The following is a 16,872-nucleotide window of genomic DNA, read 5'->3' as shown; positions in this document are numbered from 1 at the left end:
AAAAGAGCTAATTATACAGGATTAGGGATTTTTAATGTAGCTATTTTTAGCTAGAAAATTAAAAATAAGCTTCTTCTGTTGAAGTCAAGCTGAGATGAGAAATATGAGAATAAGAAATTAAAAGAAATATGAGTTTTGTTTTACCATGGGAACTCTGGCTCTGAAGAACTCCTCGTAATTGAAGCTTTGTCAACACCTTATTTAGTTAGTACATGTATTATTCATTTTTCAACTTATAAAAAGTTCTCAAAATAACTGCCCCCCCCCAAGCCAAGTAGTAAACATTAGTTAACAGAAGCAACATACCTGCAAAGACTTGAGGGGAATCTCCTTTGCCCTGTGTCCTTCTTGCCACACTCTTTTCTCTTTCCCTTGGCTACTTGCACAGTCTCTCTCCTTTTCTTGTTTTCTTTTCTCCTTCCCAACCACCAACTAATCTACCTGTATCTCTCTTCCATCCCAGTTTTCAGCTTTTCCTTTCCTCTCCCTGCAGACTCTCCTTGGCAGAATCTCGCAGAAATAATCGAGCCAAATCGTGAGTTGTGTGGTGGCTGCCTACAGGCTTGGACAAATTGTGCAAACTTCTCAGTAGCAAGTAAACTGAATAAGTCACATTATGGCTGCTGCTGAGTCCAGCCAACTTGCAAAAATTGCACAACAGCAAGTCACATGACAGTGAGTTGTTTGGTGGCCACAGATGGGCCCAAATGAGTTGCACAGGTTGTGTTGTAGCAAGTGAGCTAGGTAAGCAGGAATACCAGTCCTTAGTTGGAAATTCTCAGGAGTGGGGTGGGGGAAGGGAAGCAAAAACTGTTTACCATAGGGATTCTTAAAATTCTTAGAGTGTCATAGTATCACTTCCTGTTCCAAAATGGGAAGTGACTTCCAGATGCTGTTTTATCCCCATTTCCCTCCTCACTGCTCCAGGGAGGTCTCCCACCATCACTAGGTAAGTGACAGTCCTGTTAAAGCAAGTCATTTGCTAGCCACTGCTCAATCTGAGTGAGTTGCATGGCAGTGAGTGGCCAGGTGACCATTGCTGGGCCTGGCCAAGCTCCACAAGTTGAATGGTAGTGGGTCACTTGAGAAAGTTGCTTGATGGCTGCTGCCAGTCCTGGCCAAGATATTAAGTAGTATGTTATCTGGATGATTCATTCAGTGGCCACCACTGGACTTGGCCAAGTTGCATGGTTGCCACCATGGGGTAGGGTTACTAACCTCTTGGTGGGGCTGAAGTTCTTGAATTACAGATGATCTCCCAACTATGGTTTCTGTTGGAGGAAACAAGCAACAGATTTAGAATGAAGACTTTATGGCATCACATTGTCATTGAGCTCCCCGAGTCCCCCAGATTCATTCCTCCCTAGGCACTGCCCCCAATCATTGGGAATTTCCCAAGTTGGAAATGGCCTGCTGCCAGGCCTGTCTAGTCAAACAGAATGCATGGCAGCAAGTTTTCTTGTCATCCTTACCAGTGCAGGTCCAACTGTTTAGATTTCAGTTGCCTGGATGAGTCACATAATGGTTGCTGCTGGGCCTAGCTGAGCGGTGTTGTGGCTGCCACCAGGCCAGGCCAAATCATACAGCAGCTGCCACTGGACCAGGCCAAGTTAGGTTACCAACTGCCAAGCAGGGTCTGTAGACCTCATATTACAACTGATCTCCAGACTATAGAAGTAAGTTCTCTTGGAGGAAATGGAAGATGGATTGTATGGCATTCCATTCTTGTTGCGTTCCCTTCCTATCCCAGGCTCCACCCCCCAGGGTCCACCCCCAAATCTCCAGAAATTCTTCAAGCTGATGAGGGCAACTTTATGGCTACATTATGCAAACTGTATAGCAACAAATTGTTCAGTGATCACTGGTCGTTTCCCCACTTACCATCTGCTGCGTGCTACTCTCACCAAGTAGCACGGGGTCCCACGGCACTCCCCACTACAGGGGCGGCGACAATGCAGCCGCCCCAACGCTGCCGCTCTCGCGCCCCCTCAGCATGCGTCATTCCTGGCACTCCTCAAAACGGCGCCTTTTGATGACCCCGCAAAGACCGGGTTGTGGGGAAGCCCGGGAGCGCACCAGAAATGACGTGCGCTGAGAGTAGTGCTCAGCAAAGGGTGGTCGATGGTAAGTGGGGAATCGACCACAGCCAGGCTTGACCAAGTTGCGTGGCATCAAACTGCCTGGATGAGTAACTTGATGGCTGTGTCTGAACCTGGTTGACTCTATGGCTGAGTCATGCAAGTTGTGTGGAAGTGTGTTTTCCAGTAGAGGGCACAGTTTACTCCTGGGATTGTGGCCAGTGCTCCAAACAGGGTTTTTAACAGAAGAGCTGTGCTCAGGAGTTCAGCTAGGGTGGCTGAAGGACTGCAAGGGAGAGTTCTGTGGTTTGGGTTTTCCTGAAAAAGCACATTCAAGCTCCACATCAGCAATGATGGTGGTGTGCTGCTATATCATTCCTTCAATGAAAGTCAACATAAATTCAAGTAAGCCCCCTGTGTGCATATCTCTGTGTGAGTGTCTGTATAGTTTCCTGGAAGCTAAAAACATGGGACTCATTTGAGTACAAATGAGCAGCAGTAACATCCTGAAACAAAAGAGAATTTGGGAAGGGGGTTTTGAGACACAGCTGCATGTGGCTGCTGTGGACCTCAAATACTGCTGGGAGCCTTCATCTAATACACTGCTTTGCTAAGAGGCAAATGGAAGAAAAATGTCTAAATCAGTCCAGGGGAAAAGGCTGTTGTTTTATCAAGGGATGCTTTCAATGCTTATTCTCCTGGTGGTGCACTCTACAGTGTCGGAATGGAAGCACAGACGGATGCCATAAATCATCCCTTTAAATTCACCTGGTGAGTTATTTTGTCAAGGCAGAAAGTTGGTATCTTTTCAATACAAACTTTTCCAAAGAAGCATCAAGCCTCCCTTTTTCATCACCTGTGATTTTCTCCCCCAAGAACAGCTTGTGGCAGTCACATTTCTTTCCAGGCAAGTGATAAATCATCAGCATGGGCTGCATCCAAAAATGAAGACATATCTCCATAGAACAATTCCTGGACTCAGTGTGTTGGGCTCTGATCTCACGTCAGTACAACAGTGTAATTGGCAGAGTATCACAAACAAGCCTTTGCATAATGGGCATTTCATCTTTTTTCATCTGCTGCATTAGAAAAGCAAATGGACCTAGCAGAGTGGCGCTAGAGAAGCAATAAATAGAACAAAGGGGAAAGAGATTTGAGTGATCAAAAGCACACATCTTTCTAAGTACATATAAATTTCTCCAGATCTACCAGCAGCCCATATATTTGTCAAAAAAAACCCCTGAAAATGCCTAATCCAACTTGTTAGCAAACAGCATGTAGCAGAGCCTTATTAGCATTGTCATAAAATGGTATGCATTTTTTTCTTTTGTAAATACTTCTCATTAGAATCCAGTAGCTTGAATTGTTTCTTCAAGCTTAAAAACACCCAATTCCTTGACTTGCCTCCTCTCCTTAGCCTGCTGCTTACTACTGTCCTTTTTATTTTGTGCAGGATATTTTGGTGTCTCAGATGCCAGCTAGAACTCAGATCTCTTAAAATGATGAAAGCGTAGGGCAATGGTAGCATTTTTATATTAAGAATGATGAATATTAATATAAGAGGGTATATGAGCAGCCCAATCCAGGGGGTGGGCATCACCCTCTGGAGCTAGTGCACCCCTGTGCCAGTATGAGTGCCCATTCCATCAGTGCAAGGGGCAAATGCACCAGAGGAGGAGCTCCACAGTGCCCAACCTGGAAGCAACCTCAGTTGCCCAGCCCAGGCCTGTGGCCGGAGGCACTGGGGACAAGGCCAACCTTAACTGGCCACCAGAGCCTTGTCAGCCCCCATGTGCCAGCGAAGCTGCTGGAAGAGGTACATCATGATTTTCATGTTGTATCTCTATTCTTCCTTATTGGGGGAGGGGTTTAAAGTGAGTTTGGTTTTTTTAATATTTACTGATTTTGGATTTGTACATTCAGCAGCTTTCAACATGTTGGCATATGGTCAGAACTTAGGCCCCTTCCACACAGTGAATGTACAGCAGGTTGCAGCCGGGATAAATGACCCGCTTTTCTGTTTTTGCATTCACATGCCTGCCTGTGTGAATGTTTTTGCATTCACACATGCCTGTACAGGCAGTGATTGTAGCCAACAGAACCAATGCAGGTTGCTGTAACGCCTTTGCACGGAGGCACATCTATTTTTTTAATTACCTCCCACCGATGCATAGCTATGCAGGCAGGCACAAATGAACTCCCACAGCCATGCTGACATCTCATGATGCTGTGATATGACCATTTGCACCTGCATGGCTGCCCAGATGTAAGCTAGGAATTTTTTTTTAAACGGAAAGCACAGCCAAATAAAGTGCCTCCTGCCCGGACAGTTGCTCGCAAGCAGCTGCAACCTGGGGTTATTTCAAAAGACTCACCAATTCTAAAAAAAACCGGTTTGAGGAAAATAACTTGGGACAGACTCACTTTAGGGGTGGGATCTGTGTGAAGACCCCCCCAAAATTGGTTTTTAACTGTGTTTATTGGCTTGTGTGGAACAAGCCTTACTGTTCAAAAAAGAACTACCCAGTGCGGGTGTAAAATTGTAGTAATATTTGTGATTCAGTATAGAACACTCATTGAACATCTTTGTGTTGAGATAGGGATGGCTTTGAATGACTTAAAAATTGATGTTTCTAAATCCCCATTTTTCCTTTGCTTCTCCCTTGGACAATTTTAACTGGGATTCTGTAGTTTCATGCCATTTTCAGTGTGGTGTAGTAGTTGACATCCTAATCCAAGGGTGGGGGAGAGTCTACTAATGGATGGGGCTCATGACCACACGAGCAGATTTGCAGAAAAATGTGATTAAAATGAGGACTGAAAGCTGGCACAACAAAGCACTGCATGGCCAATTTCTGGAGAAGATCAAGGACCAGGTGGACAACGAAAAGATCTGGCTGTGGTTAACAACTGGAAGTCTGAAAAAGGAAACTGAATCCCTGATTTTAACTGCTCAAGAGCAAGCCTTAGAACAAATTCGATCAAGGCCAGAATTGAAAAATCCTCGGATGATGCAAAGTGCAGATTGTGCAAAGAAGCTGATGAAACTGTAAATCGTGTCCTCAGCTGCTGCAAAAAGATTGTGCAGACTGAGTACAAACAGAGGCACAACTCAGTGGCCAAGATGATCCATTGGAATTTATGCAAGAATTCCAACATAAGAACAGCTAAGAACTGGTGGGAACATTGTCCAGAGAAAGTAATGGAAAATAAGAAGGTTAAGATCCTGTAGAACTTTCGAATTCAAATGGACAAAGTGTTGAAACACAACACACCAGACATCACTGTGATTGAGGAAAAGAAAGTGACCATCATCAACATAGCAGTACCCGGTGACAGCAGGGTCATTGAAAAAGAACACAAGAAGGTCACAAGTTACCATGATTTGAAAATCAAGCTTCAGTGTCTATGGCACAAACCAGCTGAGGTCTTCCCAGTGGTAATCGGCACACTGGGCGCCATCCCCAAAACACTAGGGCAGCACTTGAAACATCTTCGAATTGACAAAATTAACATCTGTCAGATTCAGAAGGCAGCCCTACTGGGATCCGCACAAAATACTTCATCAATACATTACAACTTCCTAGGTCTCTGGGTAAGACTTGAATTGTAATGAAAGGCCAACAACCAGCTAAAGATCTGGCAGCTGTGAAATCTACCATAATAATAAAAGGTCTGTCCATCAGTTTGCCATCTTCCTGTGGAAGGCATAATTCAGAAAATGAAACTCAAAGATTCAACACCAGCCACCAACTTCAAAAAGATCACTGGAGTTGCAGTGTTGAAGCATCCTGTCCCAGATTATCTCCAGAACCACCAGCCTGCCTTCCCCATGGCATTTGCAATCGGAACCATTGCAATGGGTTTGCAATGGGTTTCTGAGTGTAGCAGATAGAACTCATAAAAAATAAATCTAGGAGTTTCACAGCTGGACAGCAGCTTCAGGATGATCACTAGAGCTGGACTGCCAAAGATGAAGAGAATCAGAACATCCTATCCCAGATTATCTCTGGACCATTCCTCCGCTACTTGCAATGGAAGAAACATTTTACTAAAAGTTAGGAAGCTGAGTGCAGCACAAACAAGGTGAGTGGAAAATAGCCCCTCCTTTACAAAATAAAGGCAGTTTACTTTTATGACCTATGTTTTGAAAACCACTCATTTGTCTGTGACTGTGCTCTTCCCAAATCAACAGTTGTCCTGGCAACCACTGCAACTCTTCTAGGCCTCTGTTGTCACAAACTTCTACCAAGATTGCAGTATTCCTGCAAGCACAAACAAAACCTTGGCCACAGCTAAGAAGAAAAGATAACTGTTTGAATGTCTTCTAAAGAAAACAGAAATACCCAAAGCATAATTTCCTAACTAAACAACTTGGTTCAGGAACATCTAAAGCTAATTTTTAATGGGTAAATGTACAGTATGGGATGAGCGTATCACATCTCACAAGGCTGCATTACAAGACACTGTAGTATTTGCAAAGAAATTACTGTAGAAGGATGACATTATTACAGGAATTATTTCCTCCTGCCCCCCAAAAAAAAGACTGTCTAGGCAGTTCAATTGAATCTTGCCCTCTTTTGAGGAACTTATTTCAGTCACATTTTTCCAGTGGCAGCACACCAAGAACTGAAATACACTCGGAAAACACTTATATCTTGCCTGTATTTATATAACTAATTCTAAAACTGGCCTCAGAGTGAAGATTTAAAAAAAATCATGCAGTGTGGGCAGGAACAGACAGGGGAACCCCCAAATATTCAGGAAATAATGTGAAAAGTGGGGGAATATAGGGGATTAAAATCCTGAAACTGGAGAAGCAATGTTAGTGGCTCCTCCACAAGTTCCACATTGGTCCCCTGGTTAAAGAATCAGAAAACCTTACCCAAGCCAATTAGATGGTGCAGTTAATGGTAGAAAAGGGAAATACTGATCACCATTTGGGATGACCCTGTGGGAACATGCGCTCACTGTTTTGGCTGGGCTTTAGAAAATGCATGATTAATTCATGACATTCACTGGAACTGGATATGCTGATGGTTAGTAGCATAGATTATTTTAGAGGAGGATTACACATGTTCATGCCAGACAGATCCAAGTATGACAGAGGCAGCAGGAATATTTAAGAATCAAATGCTGGGCACAAGAAGCATGGATGTCAGTTCCTATCTTTTTTGTGTTCTGTTGTGAGTTGTCTACAGACATCTGGCTGGCTGCTTCTAGAAATAGAATGCTGTGCTAATCAGTCAATATGTAATTCAACAAGATTGTTCTTATATTCTCCTTCATTAATACTGCTCCATATCAGGGCTAAGGTGGGGCAGACGATGGCCATATCCAAATCTTGATCCAGAAGATGTGCTTCAGCATACTGTTACTGAAATAAGAAGCTACAAATGAAGAAACTGGCCACAACACTCTCATATCTTGGCTACTGTAAATAAGGAATATTAGTCACTGGAGGATAGTTGTTTAGATCTTCACTTAAGAAGGTGGTGCACCACCTCCTTGAGAGCCAGAGAAACCACCACCTTTCTCAAAGAAGTATTCACTGCCCCCTCATCCAAGATCAAGGCCCATTTTTCTTTAAAGTAAGAGTGCCTCCATTTACTGGTAATTTTTTAAAAAATTCTCTGAAATGGTTTCTGAAACAATTCAAGGTCATAAAAGACACCTGCAGCAAGCAATTCAAATTATCTTAGTCTTCAGGCTACTTACTGATCTTTTCTCCTTTCTTTGACCCTGATTTAAGTAAAAAAAATCTTTTCTGCTCAACTCTTCCCCTTAGATGTTTCCCACTCAATGCACTGCTTGGTGATTCATTGCAGCAAAATCCTGAGCTATTCCGTCCTTCATTCAATTCATTACCTGACTCTGTGCATGGATAATTAGCAGGTTATGGAAGTAGAAATTCAGTCTCACACGCTGAGTGTCAAAATGCCATAAATTCAAAAATGTACCTATAATCTTAAATAATTTTTACTGTAAATTTAATCCTTAGAGTCTTCCATCAAATGAATTGCAGAGCATAAAAACCAAGTATACATATTAGGTGCAGACATTAGGAAGCAGGGTATTGCAGCTCTAATGCAATTTCCTCTCTGGCACCAAGCTATGGTTATGCATTAATATTTCAAAAAATTAAATTGATGTTTAAACTTTCTGACCAACTTTGCAAATTAGCCACTGTTTCAGGAAGGCAAGGCACTTGATTTCAACAGAGAAGGAGAGAATTCTCCTGAAAGTTTTCCAAATTTCCTCCTACTAGAAGGTTTAGCAATGGCCCACAGACACTTTGAATTGATTGAGTCTTTGAAGTCCAAAATTTTCCTGAGTTAATAAAACCAGAATCACACAAAAAAAAATTTCTACATTAGAAGCTATTCTTATACATCCATGTGGATTTGCTGCTGTTTTGCTGTTTGTTTTGCCTCCATGTGATTGTGAAATGTTCTTGTCTAGAACTGTATATAGAGAAAACAGTGGATCTGTATGGCAGAGCATAGAAGGGTAGGGTTGCCAGATTCAGGTCGGGATATTATTGGAGATTTGCAGGTGGAGCCTGTGGAGGACAGAGACCTCAGTGAGGGTACAATACCATAGAGTCTACCCTCCACAGCATCTATTTTCTCCACAGGATCTGACCTCATAGTCTTGAAATAAGCTGTAATTCAGGGGGATCCCCAGGCCCCACCTGGAGACTGGCATTCCTACTACAACTTCATGTATATTTTGGCCCTCAGTACTGCTGATGAATTTTATTTGACGTGCTGCATACATTGTTGACTAACAGTTTGTTCTCTGTCATTTTTTATCTCTTCAGTTTTAATTTTGCTTGACTTTGTAGGTTTCAAAAATGGAGTCACAGATCCAATGATGTGCTTAAAGATGAATGGTGAGTAATTCTTGCAATTACACCCAGGCAGCCAGACATGGCTTCATTAACTCTCCATGCAACTTGCTGATGACCAGGATTTGTTTGGGTAGCTTAACATTTTCCAAGGATATATTTTTCCACTAACAGAAGGATCAATTATTCACTTGTCTAAAAGATTCCCTGAGTTAAAGAACACAGAGAACATAAGAACAGGTCATAAGCCAACTGAGCAAAAAAATAATAATTTAATCTTTTTAACTTAAATTTGAAACTTCTTATTAATTAAATTTACCCTCTGCACTTCTACTTCATAATGTGTTTTATAGTAATTTCAAACTTATGTTAATTTTGGAATTAACCATATTCATTTATTAGTTATCATCATAATTTCCTTTATTAATGCAGTTCGGCAACTTATAATGGTTTCTAACTTTTACAATATTAGTTGGCCATTAATTAACACTGTGGTTCTGCTGAATTATTGGTGTATTTTGAAATATCAGTAAATGTTATTACATTAGTCTGTCTTGATGTTTTGTTGTTCTTATTAATAATAAAAACATTCTGGGAAACTGGATGAACAGTGGTTTGGGACACAAGAGAATACATAAAATACTGTATATACTCGCATATAAGCTGAGTTTTTCAGCCCTGTTTAAAGGCTAAGAAAAGCCCCCTCAGCTTATAAGCGAGTCACCATTTTCTGTCAATGGCAAGCAGGCTGGGAGTGGGGCGGGACAACCTCCCTGCCGGCAGGAAGCCCATTGTTGCTGCCCTCCTCCAGGGTGAGGGGGAACCCCAGGCACCTTGGCTGGCTGGGCTTCCTCAAACCTGGAGGCAGAGGGAGCTCCTTACTTGGGCAGTGACATCAGGGGGAGTCACTGCCCAAATAAGGAGTTCCCTCTGCTGGGTTTGACAAAGCCCAGCTAGAGGGCAGGCAGAGGGAGCTCCTTATTTGGGCAGTGACTTCCCCTTGATGTCACTGCCCAAATAAGGAGCTCCCTCTGCCTGCTGGCTTCCCACCCTTGGCTTATACCCGAGTCAATAAGTTTTTCCAGGTTTGGGCAGTAAAATTAGGTGCCTCGGCTTATACACGGGTTGGCTTATACACGAGTATATACGGTATGAGTTTTTCAAAGACTGTAGCATTATTTTTATATGGTGGAAGTTTCCTGCCCAGCACATTAACATGTATGGTTATCTGTTGAAACCATTCCCAACCACATACTGCTGCAGCAATAAAATCAGAGATCATAGTACACAGGGTCTTACTCCACCTTTCTTTCCCCCAAATGTCAATATTTGAGAAGAAATCCTGAAAATATATTGGTATGACCATGGTTTTCTGTGATCCCTTTTGATTTTTGTAGTCATCAACAGGAGGGGATTCATATAGCAACTGGTAAATAATGTACCAGTTATCATGCTTAATTTGCAAAATTAGAAAGAGTTTATATGCTATGCAAATGGAATTGTCCAGGCTTTGGAAACTAGAACATGGTAGGCCTATTGTGGATTGGAAGTTTGCGGCTTACAGTAGAACAGTGAATGCCCTGATGCATCTGAGGCTGGGAAGGAGTATCCAAACCAACTACTCATGGGTGACTAGTCTAGAGGAGGGTCCTCCCTTTGTGACCAGTGATTGGGTCACAGAGCTTATGGCACAGATTTGTTGAAGTTGTTTGCTGGATCAAACAAGGAACCAGAGGGGGATTACCTGAACTCTGGTGACCCCATTAGGCAGCCTTTTGCGGGAGAGAGATTATAAGGGGAGAGAGATAAGAGGGAATGCATTTCACCTTGCAATAAACAAGTTATTATTTGAATAATTTTCATTTCAAGTTATGGGGGCATTTAACCACACTAGCTGACAATGCTCTGATGCCTAGTAGTAGCAGGGAAACTATATCAATTCAAAGGCATCTACAATTCCATAATCAGGCTACTGACTTCTGAGAAAGAAACTCTTCTCTTTCCTCTAGCAACTAACAGTTTTCCTAGAGTACATACTTTGCATGCAGCAAGACCCTGATTCAGTACCTGACATCTTCAGTTAAAGTATCTTAGGTAGAAGATGTTGAAAAAGATCGCTATCTGGCTAAGATCCTGGAAAGTTTCAGCTACTGAGTATTGACAGTACTAAACTAGCTGAAAAAAATAGGCAGTATAAGACTGTTCATAAACGTCTGTATGTAAAAAACTCAAGACTACATGACAGGAGTCAATAATGTTGCTTCTTACCATGCCAATGAATATCAATTCTGAAACATTGGCCCATTCCACAAGGCAACACAAACACAGGAAGCATCTGACACCCAGGTTAAAGGAAAAGAGTCACTAATTTAGAGACTTTCATTTAACCCAGGTCCAGCCAAATATAACAAGTTCAAAGCATTCGGGGGACAAGTTCTGTGGGAACTTTACCCCCATAATGCTTTTTTAATACCCCTGAACCCATTACATTTGGCCTGTGTGGAATCACCCAATATAGTAGTAACCTCAACAGTGCCTCAAGTGATCTTCAGGCTGGTTCATGGGAAGAAGGCAAGCTACTGAAGTAATTCAAGAATGAGGAAGTCCATATGCACCTGAGCATAGGCACTGGGAATCTGTGGATTTCCCACTTCCTAGGAGTGGTCCTTTTGCTGAATCAGAGGCCGTTTCTGCATGGCCATGCTGGGGGTTGGGTTGGCGTACATGACGCCTGCCCAACCCCCCCAGGACCGTTCGCACGAACAGTCCCGGTTGCGGTGGGGAAGATGGTGCAGCCTCCGTGCAGGCTATGCCGTCCCCCAAATGCCTTACCATGTCCTCTGGCCTCCAGCGCATCACACAGGCCAGGGGACACGCCCCCCCTGCCCTGCGCAACAGCTCTGAAGTCGCAATGGAGAAGGGCGTGTCCCCTGGCCTGTGCGACGCGCCAGAGGCTGGAGGACACGGTAAGGCATTTGGGAAAGGCGCCTTCCAGCGACTGCCATTCGCAAGGCAGCGGTTGGAAGCCGCTGTTTCCCAAAAACCTCGCTTGGGAAGCGAGGTTGGGAAACAGCGGCTTCGCACCACTAGGGGGGAGCGAGGGCGGCGCGTCTGCAATGCAGCTGCGCCCCCCATGCGAACATCTCCCTAGGGACAGCGTTTTTGCCGTCCTTAGGGCGCTGTTATTGGCCCGTGCGGAAAGGGCCAGAGACTAGGTACCTGTTAAATAAAAAGAAATAGCTCTCTGTTTTCCAGACCAGAATAACATTTCCCTAGCTAGCACTGAAAAGTCAATCTCATTTCTGTTTGATCAGAAGTTTTTAAACTCTAAATGACCTCCAACACGAGGGTAATTTTTATAACTACCAGTTCTGTTGCAAGATTAGACAGTAAATTGAATTTTCCTCTTTTTCCTAATTACTTTGCAAAGGACTTATCTGTATAAGACAAATTAATGTATTTCTATTTGTGTATCCAGTTATAATATTGTTTGATATTTTTCATTAAGCAAGGGTTATTTTCAGTGGACTAGATACTCCATAGAAGATGTTTGTGTAAATCAGAAGTTATTTAACTAGTTTCAGTTATATTGGTCCCCTTTGTACCTGAGAACAAAGTGTTTGTGTGTGAATGTTTGTGTGTATGGCTTGTGTTCAGTTTACTTAATTTTTGTAAGCGACATTAAGTCATTTAGTCACCAGAATGCTGGTCTGTGGGCTGCACTACAGGAGCAGGATAATAAAAGATGTTCTGGAAACATGCAATAATGGTAAAATGATGTTTTGACAAGTGAGCCATATTTAGCTGATAGGAAAAATGAACAGTGTTGATGATAAAGTAGGTGCTAGAAAAATAGAATCTAACAGCAGATTAGCCTATATTCAACAGATCCAAGATAAATTGTTGCAGGCTTTCTCCACCTGCATACCAATCCTGGTATTCTTTCTACAGTACTGCTTCTGTTCTGCCACAGGCAGCTGCCTGGGACTAAAGAATAGATAGTAAATTCTGGAATCAGATTTTGGGCATTACTGCTACCAGCATTTTATGTCCAAATTTATTCATAGCCACTGGGGTGGATTTGGGATGTTGCTGTCTTGGCCCCGCTAAAATACAAAAAAGGCACAAGATTAGGGCAGTTGGCTGACTTTCCTGTAGGGCAGTGGTTTTCAACCTGGGGGTCGGACCCCTTTGGGGGTCGAACAACCCTTTCACAGGGGTCGCTTATGACTCTCTGCATCAGTGTTGTCCTTCTGTAAAATGGATAAATGTTAGGGTTGGGGGTCACTACAACATGAGGAACTGTATTAAAGGGTCGCGGCATTGGGAAGGTTGAGAACCACTGCTGTAGGGGATTGTGGGGGGAAGCCATAAAAGTAGTTACTAAATGTTGAAGGGGCATTCTGGGACTGGCTAATCACTCCCAAGGACTAATCACTCCCAGGATAATCACTTTGAGACTGGGATGTTTAGTCAACTGTTTTCAGGTGTCCATGTTGTCTCAGGAGGGTAGGGTCCCATAGGCTTGGCCAGAGGACTGGTTAGGTCTATAGTTTTAGAAGGCACAAAGGGAATAGGTCATTTGTTCTAGGGAACATAAATTGGTGAGCAGCCTGAGGTACATGTAGGCTTGTCAGGTTGTCCACTATGACAACTTTCTGCCCTTGGTCTGTGAGGTTCTGTTGCTGCTGGACTAAGCAAAATGGAGGGGGCAGTAATGGACATTGGTTTAGAAATTCCCCCCAATCTGTATGATAAAAAAGATTTGGAATTCCTAGAGGGTCACCTGACACCATGATATCATTTCTGGATAGAAACCTAAAGTAACACTACAAAATTGCCTGACTCCAATTTTTGTTGTCCCCACCCCATAAAGAGCTCCTGGAAGCAGACAGTTTTGGATGGTGACTTTAAGCATATGATGAAGGAGCATTTCTTTAACTTGTTGTATGGGGCAGGGGGGAGATAGAAACAAAAAAATGTTGGTTGCTGAGCAGCATCAACCAAACCCTTAGTTTTTTATTTGGCACATTGAGGGAGGGGGATGAAGTTAGGCACAGTTCCTGCTCTCATTTGTCCATGTAAAATCCATAAATGAGAACAGAATCCATGTGATACATTTTAGTGTGTGTGTTTGTAACATGCTATCAAGATACTGCTGACTTATGGTAACCTCACTGAATTTTTCAAGGCAAGGAACTTCAGAAGTGGGTTGTTATTGCCTGTCTCTGCAGTGGTATTCACTGGTGAGGTGACCTCTCATACAAATACTAACCAGGACCAAGGGTGTATCTACAAAAAATAGTGCCCGGGGCAAGCTCTAAAACTGTTCCTCCCCAATCTTTTGCAGTTTGGATGTCATGCCCCTATTGATATACCCTAAGATCACATTAGCCTCTTTTGTCCCTGCGTCACACTGGATGTGATGAATGCGTGCACATTTCTTGCTTAATGGCTGCAATATTGTAATTATTCAAATGAGAAAAATAATTATTGCATTATCTACATATCTACTTCAAATCTAGCAGCATACACAGGCAGAAAAACCTGACTATGAAGGGTTAATTCATTACAGATCCTGTGTGTATGAGTAACATGCTGGGAATGGGTGGAGTTTAGAATTCAGTCAGAACAATGCAAATAATTTATCACAGTCTTGTTTTTCAAAGGCCATATGGATTTACAAATGTACAGTAAGCTGGCAAAGATGGGCCAAACTAATTGTTCCAAAGTGAATACTCCTTGCAGAGGACTATATTGCCTTGGAATTAACTGGTACCTAGAGAGGAGCTTACATTTTGCATTTGACTTTGAACTGTTTATGATTAGCATCTTGCATGGGGACTAGAAACATATTGGCAGCCAGTGCAGTTGTTTTAAAATAGCCATGATATGATGTTGACTGTCTACATATGATACAGAAAACAGCTGGAAACAGACCTACTACACCCTGGCTACTAACTTAATGACCGACCAATAGGTAAAGGACCTAGTGCTCAATTTAATCAGAGTGCAAGGAGTGATTATAAGTGCAACTGTGATTATAAGAAGTGACCCAAAATAAAAAGCATACAAGTACAATATACAAACATGAAGACAACAAACAAACAAACACACACACACACATACACACACACACACACACACAAAGTGCTACCCAGCTGGTAAACACTGAAAAACCTGAATGCAAAAAAAAGGTCATGGTATGGTAAATCTCAACCAGGTAAATTGGGTACGATCTCACAAGATGATATACTCTGCAGCTGATACTTCTGAATCCAGGAGTAAGACTGGTCCAGCAGAAACCCAAGACTATAGTTTTGTTCAAAGAGGGACTCCTAGCTGGTCCACCCATTCCTCTATTCTCAGTAACTCTATTCTGGCTGGATTGATTTGCAGATTGTTCAGTCTCATCTCAGTCTGTTACAGAGCCCTGATGCAAGTTTGAGGCTGAAATTTCCTCACCTACTAGAAAAGATAAAAAAGAAATATAGTTGGACATCATAGGCTTATTGACATCACAGTCCACAGTCTTGATGACCTTGCTCCATGGCTTCATATAAATAATAAATATGAAATATAGACTAGGGGGAGTGGGGATAGAGTGTCCCCCTGATAATTCTGTTTTGTAAAATCCTACCAAAAGAACCAAACCAAACCAGACCAGAGGAGAATAAAATATCTAAACTCTGTAAGATCAGTGATCAGGATCACATTTTTGTGATCTCTAAATGTCTTTAAAAGCAGGGTTGCTTTGGATTGGTACTAAAAACTGAAGAAAGAGGGTTTTTTTCCCCATCTCAGGATTTATCAGGATTTATCTATGCATAAATCCACTCATTCAGACAAAAGTAAACAGGAACTGAATATGCTTATTGGGGTGAAGAGCTGAACCTCAACCCCTCAAATTACTTACCTCACTGTTCTTAGTTAACAACAAAAAGCAGCAACCAAATAACCGGGTGCAGCCATTGCTGCCGGGGTGAGCCAAGGAGCAAAAATATGCTTGCAGGCATGGCTAGACGGCATGCTGCAACAGGGGTGCATTGATTGACTCCAAGCCGGTAAAGGCGGGAGGAGCCTGAGCATATAAGGAGCGCCTCACCCAGATCTCGCCCTTCCCGGCAGCGAGACTCAGAAAGGCATGGTGTGCAGAACTGAGTCAAGCGTAAGGCCTGGAAGGCGCCTGGTCACGGCCATCTGTACCTTCTGCTCGATCCAACTCTTCCTTAGTCTTGTCTTACTTTCCTTTCCAGCTAATTCTTACTTGATCTTACACCCACTTTCTCTAACAAGCAAAAAATTCCCCAATATTCCTCCTCTCTTCCCCCTTCTCCGGCTGCTGACCAGGACAAAAGAGTTTGGGGCGCGATGCCTCCAAAACGTGGTAAGAGCAAGGAACCCCCTTGGGAGGAACAAGCACCTTCGGGTAGGGCGAGGGCCCTCCTTAACAGGGTGAAAGCCCAGACAGGGCCCGGTGCCGATGGGGAAGGTCCTGTAGTCGGGCGCATTGGCGCAGCCGCGGCCCTGGGTTTATCCCCGATAGGCAGGGGCAGAGCAGCGGGCGCCGCGGGGCAACCCTCCTTAACGGGGAAGCGTCCGTGGCAGTGGAGCAACCCCAGGGCCATGGCATACCTCCGTGGTCTCCGCGCCTGCGGGGGACCCGGCGCCCGACTCCAGCCTGGTAAGGAGCCTGGCGGACACGCTGCTCCACCTCTCCCAAGTCCTCGGAGGGTCGTCTGGGAGCCTCGGGAGCCCTGGTGAATCAGGGGACCCGGCATTGTCCACGTCGGTGGCCGCCGGTGCGGAAGGAGCGGCCCCACCGGAGCAGCCGGTGCAGGAATTCCAGCTCTCCCTGCCCGGGAGCGCCTCTACGTCAGTCGATGCATCTGTGGGGTCCTCGGAACGGGAGGGTAGGAGGAGGAAGCGCTCATCGCGGCACTC

The sequence above is a fragment of the Sphaerodactylus townsendi genome, linkage group LG05, assembly GCF_021028975.2.
Source record: "Sphaerodactylus townsendi isolate TG3544 linkage group LG05, MPM_Stown_v2.3, whole genome shotgun sequence".
Taxonomy (NCBI): domain Eukaryota; kingdom Metazoa; phylum Chordata; class Lepidosauria; order Squamata; family Sphaerodactylidae; genus Sphaerodactylus; species Sphaerodactylus townsendi.
The sequence above is the reverse complement of the archived record's forward strand: the minus strand, read 5'-3'. Positions refer to the sequence as shown.